The following is a 14,023-nucleotide window of genomic DNA, read 5'->3' as shown; positions in this document are numbered from 1 at the left end:
CAAGTCATAGTGTGCGTTTTTCCCTTGTTGATGATCAGTTTTCTATCCTTAATAAAAATAGAAAAACTGTCGATCAAGCGCTGTATTCCAAGGGGAGTTCTTGAGAGCGCACAGTGTCATCTGCATATAATAGCACCGGCACAGTGACACCCTTGATCTGGGGAGCATCAGCATTTACATTTTTTAAAATCACATCAATTTCATTAATAAATAAGATAAAAAGTAGGGGGGCCAGGACACAGCCCTGTCTGATCCCTCTTTTGACACTGAATTTGGGGGTACATTCACCTTTAGTGCCGTAGCGCACGCATGTTTGTAACTTTTCGTACAGCCTGGCAAGAAAGAAGATTATGCCCTCTGGCGCCCAAAGCTGTAGCAGGGTTGGCCATAATATGGAATGATCAACCAAATCGAAGGTACTACTTAAATCTGCGAAGCAGAGATATAATGAGCCATGTTTAGCCTGGTTGTACTTCCCAATCAGTAAGTCTAAATTAATACACTGGTCAAGTGTGTCGCGGCCCTTCCTAAATCCAAACTGGCTATCGGCCAAGATGCCCTCTTGCTCAACCCACTCTTCTTGTCTGGCCAGCATAACTCTACTCATGATCTTAACTGAGGAGTCAAGAAGGGAGATTGGACGATAATTTTTTACATCTGACCTGTTGCCCTTCTTATGTATCGGGATTATAATGGATTCCCCCCCAAGTTTTGGGGGCCTCAGTACATATTGCAGCATTGAATACAATAGCCAGAAGAGGGCTCCACATCTCTGGGGCCGCTTTATAAACATCAATAGGGACCCCATAAGGTCCTTGGGCTTTCCCCCCCTTACTAGCACGTATGCCCAGCTCGACCTCATTGACAGTGATATCCAGCGGTAGAACAGGCCACTTGCTGGGGATAGTATCTGTACAAATATCAGAGTTAAACATTTTAGAAAAATGTGAAACCCATCCATCGCAAGAGACATTAGAGGTTAGCTCCGGCGTATTTTCCTCCTTGAGGACAGGGGAGTTTACTGTGTCCCCAAATAATGTACTGTTAGACAACTCAGCGGCTTGGTTAAGAGAGTCCCAAGCCTGCTGCTGTAACTCACCCTTCCTCCGTTTCAAAGCGTGCTTATACTCTAGTCTTAGTTTAATAATTAGATTCGTGTCCCTAGGGTTTTTTGCAAGTGCATATTTTAACTCTGTTAATAATGTAGTACATGTGTAATCAAACCAACCTGGTCCATTTCTACGCTGTACTCTGTCAGGTCTGGTGAACCTGGCATCGATACATTTACTAATGCCATTAAAAACAAATAAAACCCGTTCAGAATCAATACTATTGTCAAGGATAAGGGAAATATCTATCAAACACTCTTTGACAATAGAGCTTATTAGTTCATTAGATTTCTCCCCTTTCCATCTTAGTCTTACACCATTTGGTCTATGTGATTCCACATTAGTAACTGTGATCCCCGATCCAACAGGTCTGCCGCCCCAAAGGGTAGTTTCTAGAATAATACAATTGTGATCGCTCAAAGAGGTAACTTCAACCCTTGGGGCAGCACAATAGGGGGTAATATTCGAAGAGACAATTACATGATCGATAACTGAACCGGTATGCCGGTTCTTAAAAGTAGGAATGCTCTGACCATTATCATCTTTTGGGAAATCCAAAATTTCCAAATCATGGCTGCCCATGAATTTATTTAATATTTCTCCATAACTATTATGTCGAAAATGCAGGTCATCTGAGCCAGCATTATTTTTAACCCCACAGACTTTATGAGTACACATTTCACATAACGGGATATTAAAATCACCCACCCAAATAAAATCAAAAGACACATTCGTTTCTGCATTTAAATTATCCATGACAATAGCCAAGTCATTTACAACTGCCATCCTAGTGTTATCAAAAACATTGTTATAATAGTTTACAGCGGTAGAACAGGCCACTTGCTGGGGATAGTATCTGTACAAATATCAGAGTTAAACATTTTAGAAAAATGTGAAACCCATCCATCGCAAGAGACATTAGAGGTTAGCTCCGGCGTATTTTCCTCCTTGAGGACAGGGGAGTTTACCGTGGCCCCAAATAATGTACTGTTAGACAACTCAGCGGCTTGGTTAAGAGAGTCCCAAGCCTGCTGCTGTAACTCACCCTTCCTCCGTTTCAAAGCGTGCTTATACTCTAGTCTTAGTTTAATAATTAGATTCGTGTCCCTAGGGTTTTTTGCAAGTGCATATTTTAACTCTGTTAATAATGTAGTACATGTGTAATCAAACCAACCTGGTCCATTTCTACGCTGTACTCTGTCAGGTCTGGTGAACCTGGCATCGATACATTTATTAATGCCATTAAAAACAAATAAAACCCGTTCAGAATCAATACTATTGTCAAGGATAAGGGTAATATCTATCAAACACTCTTTGACAATAGAGCTTATTAGTTCATTAGATTTCTACCCTTTCCATCTTAGTCTTACACCATGTGGTCTATGTGATTCCACATTAGTAACTGTGATCCCCGATCCAACAGGTCTGCCGCCCCAAAGGGTAGTTTCTAGAATAATACAATTGTGATCGCTCAAAGAGGTAACTTCAACCCTTGGGGGTAATATTCGAAGAGACAATTACATGATCGATAACTGAACTGGTATGCCGGTTCTTAAAAGTAGGAATGCTCTGACCATTATCATCTTTTGGGAAATCCAAAATTTCGAAATCATGGCTGCCCATGAATTTATTTAATATTTCTCCATAACTATTATGTCGAAAATGCAGGTCATCTGAGCCAGCATTATTTTTAACCCCACAGACTTTTTGAGTACACATTTCACATAACGGGATATTAAAATCACCCACCCAAATAAAATCAAAAGACACATTCGTTTCTGCATTTAAATTATCCATGACGATAGCCAAGTCATTTACAACTGCCATCCTAGTGTTATCAAAAACATTGTTATAATAGTTTACAAGTAATATGTTAAGGCCTTGATTCTCATAGAGCCAGAGAATCTGCACGTGTGCTCCCACAGTCAAGTACCTTTTCACTACAATTGGCGTATTAATAGAGACTAAAATCAAAAGGCCACCTTTAGCTCTGCCTGATGTAGAGCCCTGTGCCAATAAGTTATATGAAACAAACCCCTCATAGTTGATGTGTTCCATACACCACGTTTCCTGGAAACAGAATATATCGTAAGTGTTAATAAGGTTCGTCCTGCCCAGAACGTCGCCCTTAGATTTCAATCCAGCAATGTTCCAGGTAACAATAGTTATACGATTGATACCCCTTGTTCTAATACCATCAGATATTACATTTTCATTTACATTTAGGCCATCTCCCGTGTTAGGGTTACCATTCAATATATCCCCGCTGCCTTTAACCTGACTTAAATCGGCCATCAGTGTTGGCCCAGAATCTATAGGCTTTTCACTTATTTCAATCACCTGCCTATTTAGAGTCACGCCTAGGGAAGACCGACAGGCCTGGGTATGTCAATCGTTGGCATCTAGGGAACTTAGGGCTTGGTAACGGTTTAGCGTTTGTACCTCAAATACTGGACAATGGATAGGTGTAAAAGGTCTACTTCTATTATTATCAAGGGGCACTTTAATAAGGTGACTGTAGAAGTAACCAAGTGGGCGTACACATACACTATTCACGTCATAAGATAAAGAGGCTGCTCTTAACAGGACAGTTGCGACATGTTGCGGGTGTTTAAAATTGACAATAACACAATCACCCCTACAGTTCTTTCTGGAGTTACCAATCCAATTTACCCTTCTGGTAGTTAGTATTTGATCAGAATAGAAGGTTAGAAACCCACATTGCTTATGAAGCCAGGACACAGATTTGTTTTTAAGGGAGTCATGTGATTCCTGCTGGTACTGAGTCGTATATTTTTTAAAGGGTGGGACATTGGTTAGAACGACCACATAAGGTGCATAATCGGGGGGAAGATTAATAGTATGACTTTTCTTGACTTCTATCAACCCCGACTTGCTCTCTGGTACTGTTACCTGTTTTTCCGACATACTATCGGCTGGGGGTCGAGCGCAGCTACTTCTATTACGCTTATCCCCCCAGCATCTGCTGAATTAGATGGCTTTGGTATGTCTTTACCTGCCCCGATACCCTCCTCAAAAGCCTTAGGTCTTCCAGCTAAATCAATGTGGGCAACTAAGAGACCACCTAATCTTAGAACTTCTGCAGGGATCAAATCCAATTAAGCCTCCAAGGGTTTAATGGTTTTTTCTATCTGGGCACTTATGATACTGACTAAAAGATCAAATTGCTCAGTATTCATGTTAACTGTGCCACTATTATCCATTAACTCCTCACCACCTACAGTGCTTTTTGTAGGTGTTTCCACTCCTTTATTTTCTGTTCTTTTTTTATTACGGTTCCCCCTCGTTTAGTTTGTACTTTCCTGCAAGCCCTTAGTGCTCTAGGAGCCGGGGAGCACTGTTCCGAACTGTTGGGGGTTACATCCTGTACAACCGGCTTTATCGCTAATTGAACTGGCACTTCAGTTGTTACTAGATCAGGGTTACTAAGTTCACTACTATCATCCAAGGCTAATACGGCCAGAGAGGTAGACGATGTGGAGGGTGCAATAGGGAGACTGCCCAGGCCTAATGATAATCGCCGCTCTGCCTTATCAATTTCATTGTTAATTTTATTAACTGCTTTTACTAGATAATTATCCAGTGTAGCATTTCATAACTTTCTGTTTAGACATCATTAAATCGAGCAGCAAATTCCAGTATTTAAGTATAGAATGCTAAAGTATAGAATGCTAAAGTACTAAAGCTATCATGAATCACAAAAGAAAAAAATAATAAATGATAAAAATTGCTTCAACCCAGGTTCCTATTTCTTTACAGTACAAATATTAATACACAACCAGAGGGTTCATAAGTCTTAAGTCTCACTTCGTTAGATGTTAAGTGTCCTCATCTGCAACGACCAAGATCTGTGGCCCAGCCCAGCCTTGTCCTGCACCGGACGGCCACAGACGGTCCCGTCCTTGTCCCGGGCTTCTCCCGGCACTAACCGCGTGCGTCCCACGATGCGGAAGGCGTTCCGCGTTCTTAAAGCGCCTCCTGGCGAGTCGGGAGTGTCAGGAATGTGCGCCGGTCCCTGGGCTAGCTGGGTAATGTAGTTCTTATGGGCAGAAGTACAGCCGTTGCCCTTACGGCGAAGGAAGAATGGCCGTTCCCCTCACGGCGGTAAAATTAAGCAGAGGGTGCCGTTTCCCTTACGGCATGGAATGGACTCTGTCAATGCCCCCAAGGACAGCAGCCGCCAGAGAATAACAAATCCAGCGTCCACACACCATCACACGCACCGACATGCACAAGCACACACAAATTTGAGCAAACACTCTCATATGCGTACTGACACACACACACACACACAAGCACATAGACAGAAAACATCCAAGAACACAAGCACACTTAAAATTCTATGCTCTAATACATAAACACCCAAATACATGCACACGCAAACACATGCACAAGTACACACAAATGCCCTTGCACTCTCATACACGTAGACACACACACATACACAAGCACACATATAGAAACTATCAATAACACAAGCACACATACAATCACATGCTCCTGAACAAAAATACCGAAGGACGTACACAAATACATCTGGCTATTCTTCTGTGGATTCCGTCCAGGGAGGAGTAATACCGCTTTGGGCCACCCAAGGCACCATGGAACTCTGTCTGGCTTCAAGTCCTTCAAGAGCGGATGGGCCCCCCTTAGACTAAGCTTCAACCTTTCCTGCCTTCTGTACACTAGGAGCCACAGTCTGCAAGCCCACTTCTCACTCCGTCCTGGGTGCCCCTCTTCTTGCCTCAGGCAACTGATTCCTCCTGTCATTGCACCGTCTCAGGCTCTGTGAGGGCCAGAGCTGGGCTTGATGCACACAGACTGATTACAGCAGGTCTCGAAGAGACAGCATGTGCTGTCTAGCGCGACCTAAAAATTTGGAGGGGTGAATTTGTGGATGTGTTCAAGCTACTTCATAGAAAGTTACAATCCAAAGAGGGGTCTAGGGAAGTAGCGAAAAGAGCGAGGGTCCCTACAACAATTGATTCTTGGACATCAGCATTTTTAATATTTGCAAATGTCTACTGTGAGAAGTTCCCTGACCGGGCAGTATCTTTATTCAAATATTTTAACAACATTTGTAAGGCCCACATGGAATTCAGGAGTTTTGCATGGTTACATTATGATGAAGAGTTTCTGCCACAAATGGTCCTTTTCCTGAAAAACCTTGGGGTGAAGTGGACAATGAATGGTGGGTACAGTGCATGTATCCACAAAGCCCTCCACCCACCATGCACACAGCAAGCGGTTTAGCCGTTCCTCACCGGCCCTTTCTTGGCAGGCCCAACTGGGAGGGGGATATGGAATAGAGGCCAAAATCCCAATTCCGGTGCATGCTGGAGTTTTAACAGGGGATATTGTCCACGGAACCCATGTAGGTACAACCCAAATATTCAAAATGTGGAGGAAAAATGCAATTCTTCAATGTTTTGGGGACCAGACAAGCATTGGAAGAAGTGGTCATGGAGGAGGTAGAGGAGTATCCTTTCAACCTGGTTACTAAGGCAGTTACTCCAATTAATTTCGAAGAATTGCGTTACTGGTTAAAATTTTACCTTAACAGGGAGGATGCAACAAGGTTGGAATGGTGTTATGAAGAAGGGTTTCATCTTGGTTATCAAGGTCCGAGGGCAAGCAGGTTTTCTGACAATTTAAAGTCAACCAAAGTACATCCTCATATTGTGAGACTGAAGTTGTGCAAAGAAGTGGCAGAAGGACCAATAGAAGGTCCTTTTAATTACTGGCCTTTTCCTGACCTAATTATCTCACCTCTGGGGGCAATATCTAAGAGAGTAGTAGGAGAGTTTTGCATGATTCATCATCTTTCATGGCCCCATGGATCGTCAGTGAATGATGTTATAGCAAGGAGTGATACTGCAGTGCAGTTTGCATCGGTGGACGTAGCTATCACATTGGTCAGAGAGGTTGAACTAGGAGCTGCGCTAGCAAAATGTGGTATAAAGTCGGCATTTTGTTTACTACCAGTTCATCTTTTTGACTTTTCTTTGTTAGGTATTCACTTTGACAAGCAATTTTTTGTAGATAAAGTACTGCTGATTGACTGCGCTATTTCTTGCAAACTGTTTGAATCATTTAGGTAATTTCGGCAGTGGTATTTTACTTACAGAACAGGCCAGAAAGCAGTCACTCATTATTTGGACAACGTTTTGTTTTTAGGCTCAGCATATTCCCAAGATTGTGAGATAGCACTCCATCATTTGACAGTATGGCACATTAGGTAGGAGTACCTCCAGCTCCCGAAACAAAATGGAAGGGCCTACCACATGTTTCGTTTTTCAAGGCACTGAATTAGGTATGATCAAGATGGAAGCGAGAGTGCCAGCTGTGAAAGTTCAAGAAACTGTTAATTTACTGGAAGAGGCAAATTTGTCACCTCAATTAAAATTGAGGCAAATTCAGTGCCTTTGGGACATCTGAATTTTACTAGTCGAGTAGAAAGGGCAGGAAGGACTTTCAGTAGACGGCTAGGTTTTGCTATGTCTGGAGTCACTTTGCCACATCACACAATCAGAATTTCCGCAACAATAAAGGCAGATTTTGAGGTATGGTGGATGTTCTTGAAAGCGTTCAATGGAGTTACCATGTGGTCCTTGGATTTGGATTTACTCAGATGCAGCTTGTTTATTCTGGGAAGGCAGCTGGTGCGCCGAATAATGGCCTAAAGAATGGGTGAGTGAAAAGAGAAGCATTGCCTTTTTTGAATTTTTTCCACTATTGGTGGTCCTGTCAGTGTGGGGTGCACAACTGGCCAACACAACTGACACCTTTAACATGAACAATAAGACAGTTGTGTATTTGGTTAATGGACAAAAAGCCAAAAGATAAATATTTGTTGAAGTTGTTGCAGAGATTTATGCTGGGATGCTTGATGTACAATATTGTTTTCAGAGCCAAACATGCCCCAGGTGTGAATAATAATAATATCGCAGATGCATTATCTCATTCGCAGTGGCAGAGATTCTGTGGTTTGGCGCCTGGAGCAGGTGCTTGGAGTGATGAGGAAGGTTCTTTGTCACATTGGGAAAAATCTTTATTGTTTTGGTACTCATTCTTTCAGAATTTGTGCTGCATCTGAAGCAGCGAGAGTAGGTTTTTCCCTCATTGATATTAAAAAAAAAATAAGTCGATGGTCATCAGATTGCTGTTTGAGATACATCAGGAATATTGAGGATGCCTAGCCTTTATGTATTTGTTCATTCCTATTTCGTTTACAGGTTGTGTGGTGGGTCCTGCAGTGGCGTTCTTTTCTATCTTGATAATTGAAAACTCTTTTATTGATAATTGAAAACTCTTTTATTAAGTGGGCATCAAAACAAGCGAAAAAGAGGCTTTTTGGAAGAAATTTGGGCTTCTGAATCAATGAAATCAAAATCGATTGGTGGGGGGGGATTAAAATGGAGACAACTGTTGCCATGGTTATCTAATTTGGTTTCAGTTAGAAGGTGCCCAGATGCAGATGTTATGCTTTTACATGTGGGTAAAAATGATTTAGTTCAGTTATCAGGTTTGAGTTTGATCAAAGAGATGAGGAAGAATTTAGAAATTGTGGTTAAATCCTCGGCTGCGACAAAAAATATATTGACTGCCTTGGTCCCCAGGAGAGTCTGGCATAGTGCTGAAAATATCACAGCAATAGAAAGGGCTAGACAGAAAGTTAATAGGGAAACGCATAATTTTTGCAAAATACATAGTTTAGGCTGGTTAGAACATAGTGACAAAGAAAGAAACTTTTTAATTGTTTAGACAGGATGGAGTTCACCTGTCGTTCGTAGGTACTGAGCTGCATTTACTCAACATTAAGGAAAAAATAGTGTTAACTTGGGCCATTCAAAAGTGGTTTTAACAAGTTTTAGGCTAATATGGCGACAGCACTGGTTGTATTCAAAGCTAGCTGTTTGGGCTGTTTCTCCCTTCTTTCACTAATGGCAGAGCCTGATCTTTGGGTGGGCGGGGTAAGGAAAAATGCCTTGTCAGGGTTTTTTCCTGATGGCAGAAATTGGGGAGCTTGAGACAGGCCGGAAAGGTTGGGGGTACTGCAGAGTAGGTGCAGGCAAAGGGAACACAGGAGAGCGATGGTTGAGGCATGTGTGCATACCTGTCCTGATCAAGCTGCCTTTTGCACGCATTTGCTATGGTTATTTGCCATCTCGCCCGATAAGGGCTCCTGGGGGTGGCATCCTCAGGATGTCCACCCCCGGCAGCTTCAGGCGGGTGGTAGATTCAAAGCCTAGATTAAGGAGCAGTAATGGGTCGAGGTACGCAGATGAAGTGTTTAGGTAAGTCATTCTGATGCTGTGTTCTGAGGTACGGGTAGTTAATTTAGCTTGCCCTCCCTCCCTACAGTATTTAATTATTTATTTAGTTATTCAAGATTTTCTGGGGATGTCTTACTGTCGGGATTGTTAGACATCGTTTGGAAAGGTGGCAGGAATTGAGAAGCTTGAGACAGTGCAGAAGGGTTGGGGGCATTGCAGAGTAGGCGGGGGCATTGCAGAGTAGGCGCGGGCAGAGGGAACACAGGGGAGCAATGTCTGAGTCATGTGGAAAGGTCAGTGGATGAAAGAAAGGGATTGGTGAGGATTGTATCTCGTAAGAATGCTTTGAGGATTTTATTGTGGGGAACGCCTCAGGGTGGTGGGTTTTAGGATATGTTATTTATTAGTGAGGCGAAGAATCATAATTTGTAAATTGTTGAACTGCATACCTGTCCTAATAAAGCGGCCTTTTGCTCTCAGTTCATCTGGTTATTTGCCCGATGCAAGTTCCAAGGGGCTGGTAGCTGTGCAGGTCAGTGTGAGATTATTTCGTTTTAGCTGCCTGCAGGCCTTCTTGGGTCTTGTGCACCATCGGGGTGGTGATTTCCCCGATAATTACACCAAAGCGCTGCTTTTTTTGGGGGCACTGGATCTTGTGCTTTTTGTTTTACTCGCTCCTGGCTGGACTGTTCCCATGAGGCACAGGGTCAAGGCTGATTTGCATATGGCCATGTCTGAACTAGGGTGGTGTGGAGTGCAAAGAAACGATGGATTTAGGCCCATATCTCTGTACTGGGGTGAATGTATGACATTGTTCTGCATTCTGTCCATCAACTGTTGTTTTTGCATTTGTCACCCCGGGTGGGACGGGTATGCTCAGACGTGAGTCCCATGCTCTCCACACCACTGGAGTCAAGCTATCCTGGCTGATGACGGCTGATAGCATGTAATCGGTCCTAGGATGCTTGATTCCGGTCCAGGGAAGACATGGCTTGGCAGTTTGGGCTGGACTGTTCCCATGAGGCACAGGGTCAAGGGTGATTTGCATATGGCCATGTCTGAACCGGGGTGGTGTGGAGTGCAAAAAAACGATGGATTTAGGCCCAGATCTCGGTACTGGGGTGAATGTATGACATTGTTCTGCATTCTGTCCATCAACTGTTGTTTTTTCATTTGTCACCCGAGTGGGACGGGCATGCTCAGACATGAGTCCCATGCTCTCCACACCACTGGAATCAAGCTATCCTGGCTAATGACGGCTGATAGCCAGAAACCGGTCCTAGGATGCTTGATTCCAGTCCAGGGAAGACATGGCTTGGCAGTTCGGGCTGGACTGTTCCCATGAGGCACAGGGTCAAGGCTGATTTGTATATGGCCATGTCTGAACTGGGGTGGTGTGGAGTGCAAAGAAACAATGGATTTAGGCCCAGATCTCTGTACTGGGGTGAATGTATGACATTGTTCTGCATTCTGTCAATCAACTGTTGTTTTTGCATACACAAACCTTGCAGCAGCAAGCTTAAATGCAGAGTTGACATCAGGTTACATTCCTTGTAAACCAAGTGTATGCTATGGTGGGTCAGCAGCTCCTTTTTCATTGCTGGCCTGCCAGCTGTGCAATACAGTCGTGTCCTAAGGGGTAGCTGCACAGGTAGGCCAGTGTGCCGAGTGATTTATTTTGGCTAGGCTGTTTGTAGGCCTGTTAGGTCTGGTGCTCCAGTTTCACTTGTGGTGTCCGGATATAACAACCAACCTTGTGCTAAAACACATTATCCTGCAGTGCCAGAGACGAGGTGTATCGACCCCTCACAGTGAATCTATGTAAAGGTGGTCGGGTAGGCAGCACGCAGGAGCCTGGAAACGGTAAATCACACCCCAGCGGAGGATGCAGGAAGTGGGGGTACTGACCTGCACTTTAAGTGGTGCAGGGCGCAGTGGCCAAGACTGCACAAAAGGGGAAATAAAATGAATGAATGCAGCCAGGAAAAAGTTTCCTCTGCACATAGTTTTGGCTTAGAGGCTCCAGAGAGGTTTGTGTACAGTACAATGCTTGAGCAGGTTTTGATGCACCATCCTGATCACAGTGTCTGGCATTAAGTAGAGCAATTATACATTAATAGCTGCACGTGGGTCCACTGTGCATCTGCCCCATGCCTGTGCTGGGGACCAAAGTCACCCACGGTCGATAGCAGCTTCCGCGCCTGTTCGCCCCCCAGGGACAGCTGCAGGGATTTAAGTGGGCAGGATCCTCAGCACTGGCAGTTCTAAAAAGTAAGTGCTGAGATGGGTCCCTATCGGCTCTCCATTTTTGCCCTCACCCACAGGAAGAAAAAAATACTTCTTAACTCTGCAGCAATACCGCCCTTCACTGCCTTTGATGTAACTTCAAAGAGACTCTTTATGGTTCTTTCACAGTCTCATCATTTCAGAATTGAAGCATTTTCAATATTCTATACAAGGAAGCCATAGTTGTTGCTTATTTATTTTATGCAGCTGACAACCATTGGCAAAGCCAATAGACCTGGCTTGTTGTAGGTGTAATGTTACTTGTTGTATTATTATATATCTGGATGCAATGACAAAAGCAGCAAATTACTAGTGCGACAGCACACTATGCTAAGCACAAATTTTCATCTTATGTGTTTTAAGCTGAGCCCTAATTATATTGGCCACACCCCTTTGAGAGACTTCCCAGTTTTCTCATCCCAAATAAAACAGTGGATGGCTGCAAAGTGGCTCTAGATCAATAATTCCTCCTCTGGGGCTATTAGAATAGCGAGCAAGTCTTATCAAATATCAGTCCAACAAACATCTGGGGTAGGGGAAGTGACATCATGCAGGATTTGATCCCAAATGATGCCGCATGGCTAAACCGTTTTCCCACTGTTACCTTTTCAGTGAGGAAGAGTACCAGAGAGAAGAGAGAAATGGGAAATGAGGGAGTGGGAAGGAGGGCAAATGCAAGAAAGGGGTGGGAAAGGGGAGAAGGAGAGAAAGAACATGAACCACACATATTTGCAAAACTGTATTCTATGAGGATTAGGTGTGAGTTACTGCATTTTACTATTCTAGTGCCCTTCCATTTCTGGTGCTTTACAGCAGCTTTGAGATCTTCTCAGAGTTTCTTAAGTGGGTGTAATTGCTGATATCTATATGTTTCCTTCATCTTCTTTGCTTGTTTTTTGCCCGCAAGAAAGTGTCACTCATAGTTAATGAATGTCACTCATAGTTACACGGAAATTCTGAAAATGTCACACATAAGCAATCTGAAACTTTGGCAGCTATGGGTATCTAGAATCAGCAATTGTTATACCTCTGCTAAAAAGGCAGATGCCTGATCCTCATTTCAAGCCAACTACTGACTTGTCTCTCATTTTCCCCAACAATTCATGCACTGGCCGGTTTTCCTAAAGCTTAGCAAGCACACATTCACCCTTTTGAATCTGGATTAACATCTCCACTTCACTAGCATAGCCCCCACACATTTGCCCAGTTTACTAATTGTGCACTCCACGGCTACCTCTTCTATTTCCTCATTATTATCGCTTTCTCCACACTGTTATACATTGTTGCCCAGCAAGCCATGTTTGCTACCTTCACCCCCTAGCTAAGAGCAATATATTGTTAAAATGACACAATTTTAAACATAATTTCCTTTTCTTTAAAATATGTATAAGAGGCATTTTAAATATGTGTACGCTCTAAAACAGATTTGTTCAATGGGTCAATTTTTAGCAGATCCATGAAACCTTGGTGTGCCATCCATGGCATAACTGCTTATTATGGGGGATAAGAATATAATTCTAGCCTCATTCAGTGCTAGGCAAAAGTGCAGCACGTGAAACATATTTCGACTATCTTTCTGACAAAGGTCACAGAGGGAGGTTTTTGGGGGATTAATACTCCATTTCGCAATTACATTATTTAAAGTAAGATTCCCTAAACAAATGGACATAATAAACCATCTAACATTATGTGGGGTTTTGAAGTAAAGCTACAGCTGTACCAAATCACAGAAGATATCCGTACACAATGAATTCTAAGATTTCAAATATGTACAATGGCTAATGTCCAGTGAATGGTTTAGTAACGAAGAGTGGGATTTAAGAAAAAAATGAAGATGATGAGGTGATCAACCGTTGAGCGGCCCCTCGTTACTTTCAAACTACTTCACTGCACTGTTTAAATCTATCTGAAAGGCAGAATAAACTAAGGAGTCTTGCCGAACTTTGTCCTTAAGAAGAGACCTCAAAGAGAAGTTAGAAGCATGAAGCAGTTCGTATTTACAGCAAATTATATTAGCTAGAGCAGGGATACTCAAAGTACAACCTGGTGGCTGTCTGCAGCTCTACTGACCTTTCATTGTGGCGCCCTAGTGAACAACAGCACTGAGCAGCTGTTCACATGACAGGGCAGGAACAAACGGGCATACTTTAGTTACACATTAGCTAAGTTCAGTTTGAAAACTTTATTTCGGCAATACTGACATAAAAGCACAATAAGAAACCACATAGTTAAAAAAGAAAAAAAAAGTCACAACATAGAGTAACATTATACAATATAAAAACAATTAAAATATTTATTCTCTCACATGTAAACCCTTGATATCAAAGACTA

The sequence above is a fragment of the Lissotriton vulgaris genome, unplaced genomic scaffold, assembly GCF_964263255.1.
Source record: "Lissotriton vulgaris unplaced genomic scaffold, aLisVul1.2 SCAFFOLD_314, whole genome shotgun sequence".
Lineage (NCBI taxonomy): Eukaryota > Metazoa > Chordata > Amphibia > Caudata > Salamandridae > Lissotriton > Lissotriton vulgaris.
This window is presented reverse-complemented; position numbering follows the sequence as displayed.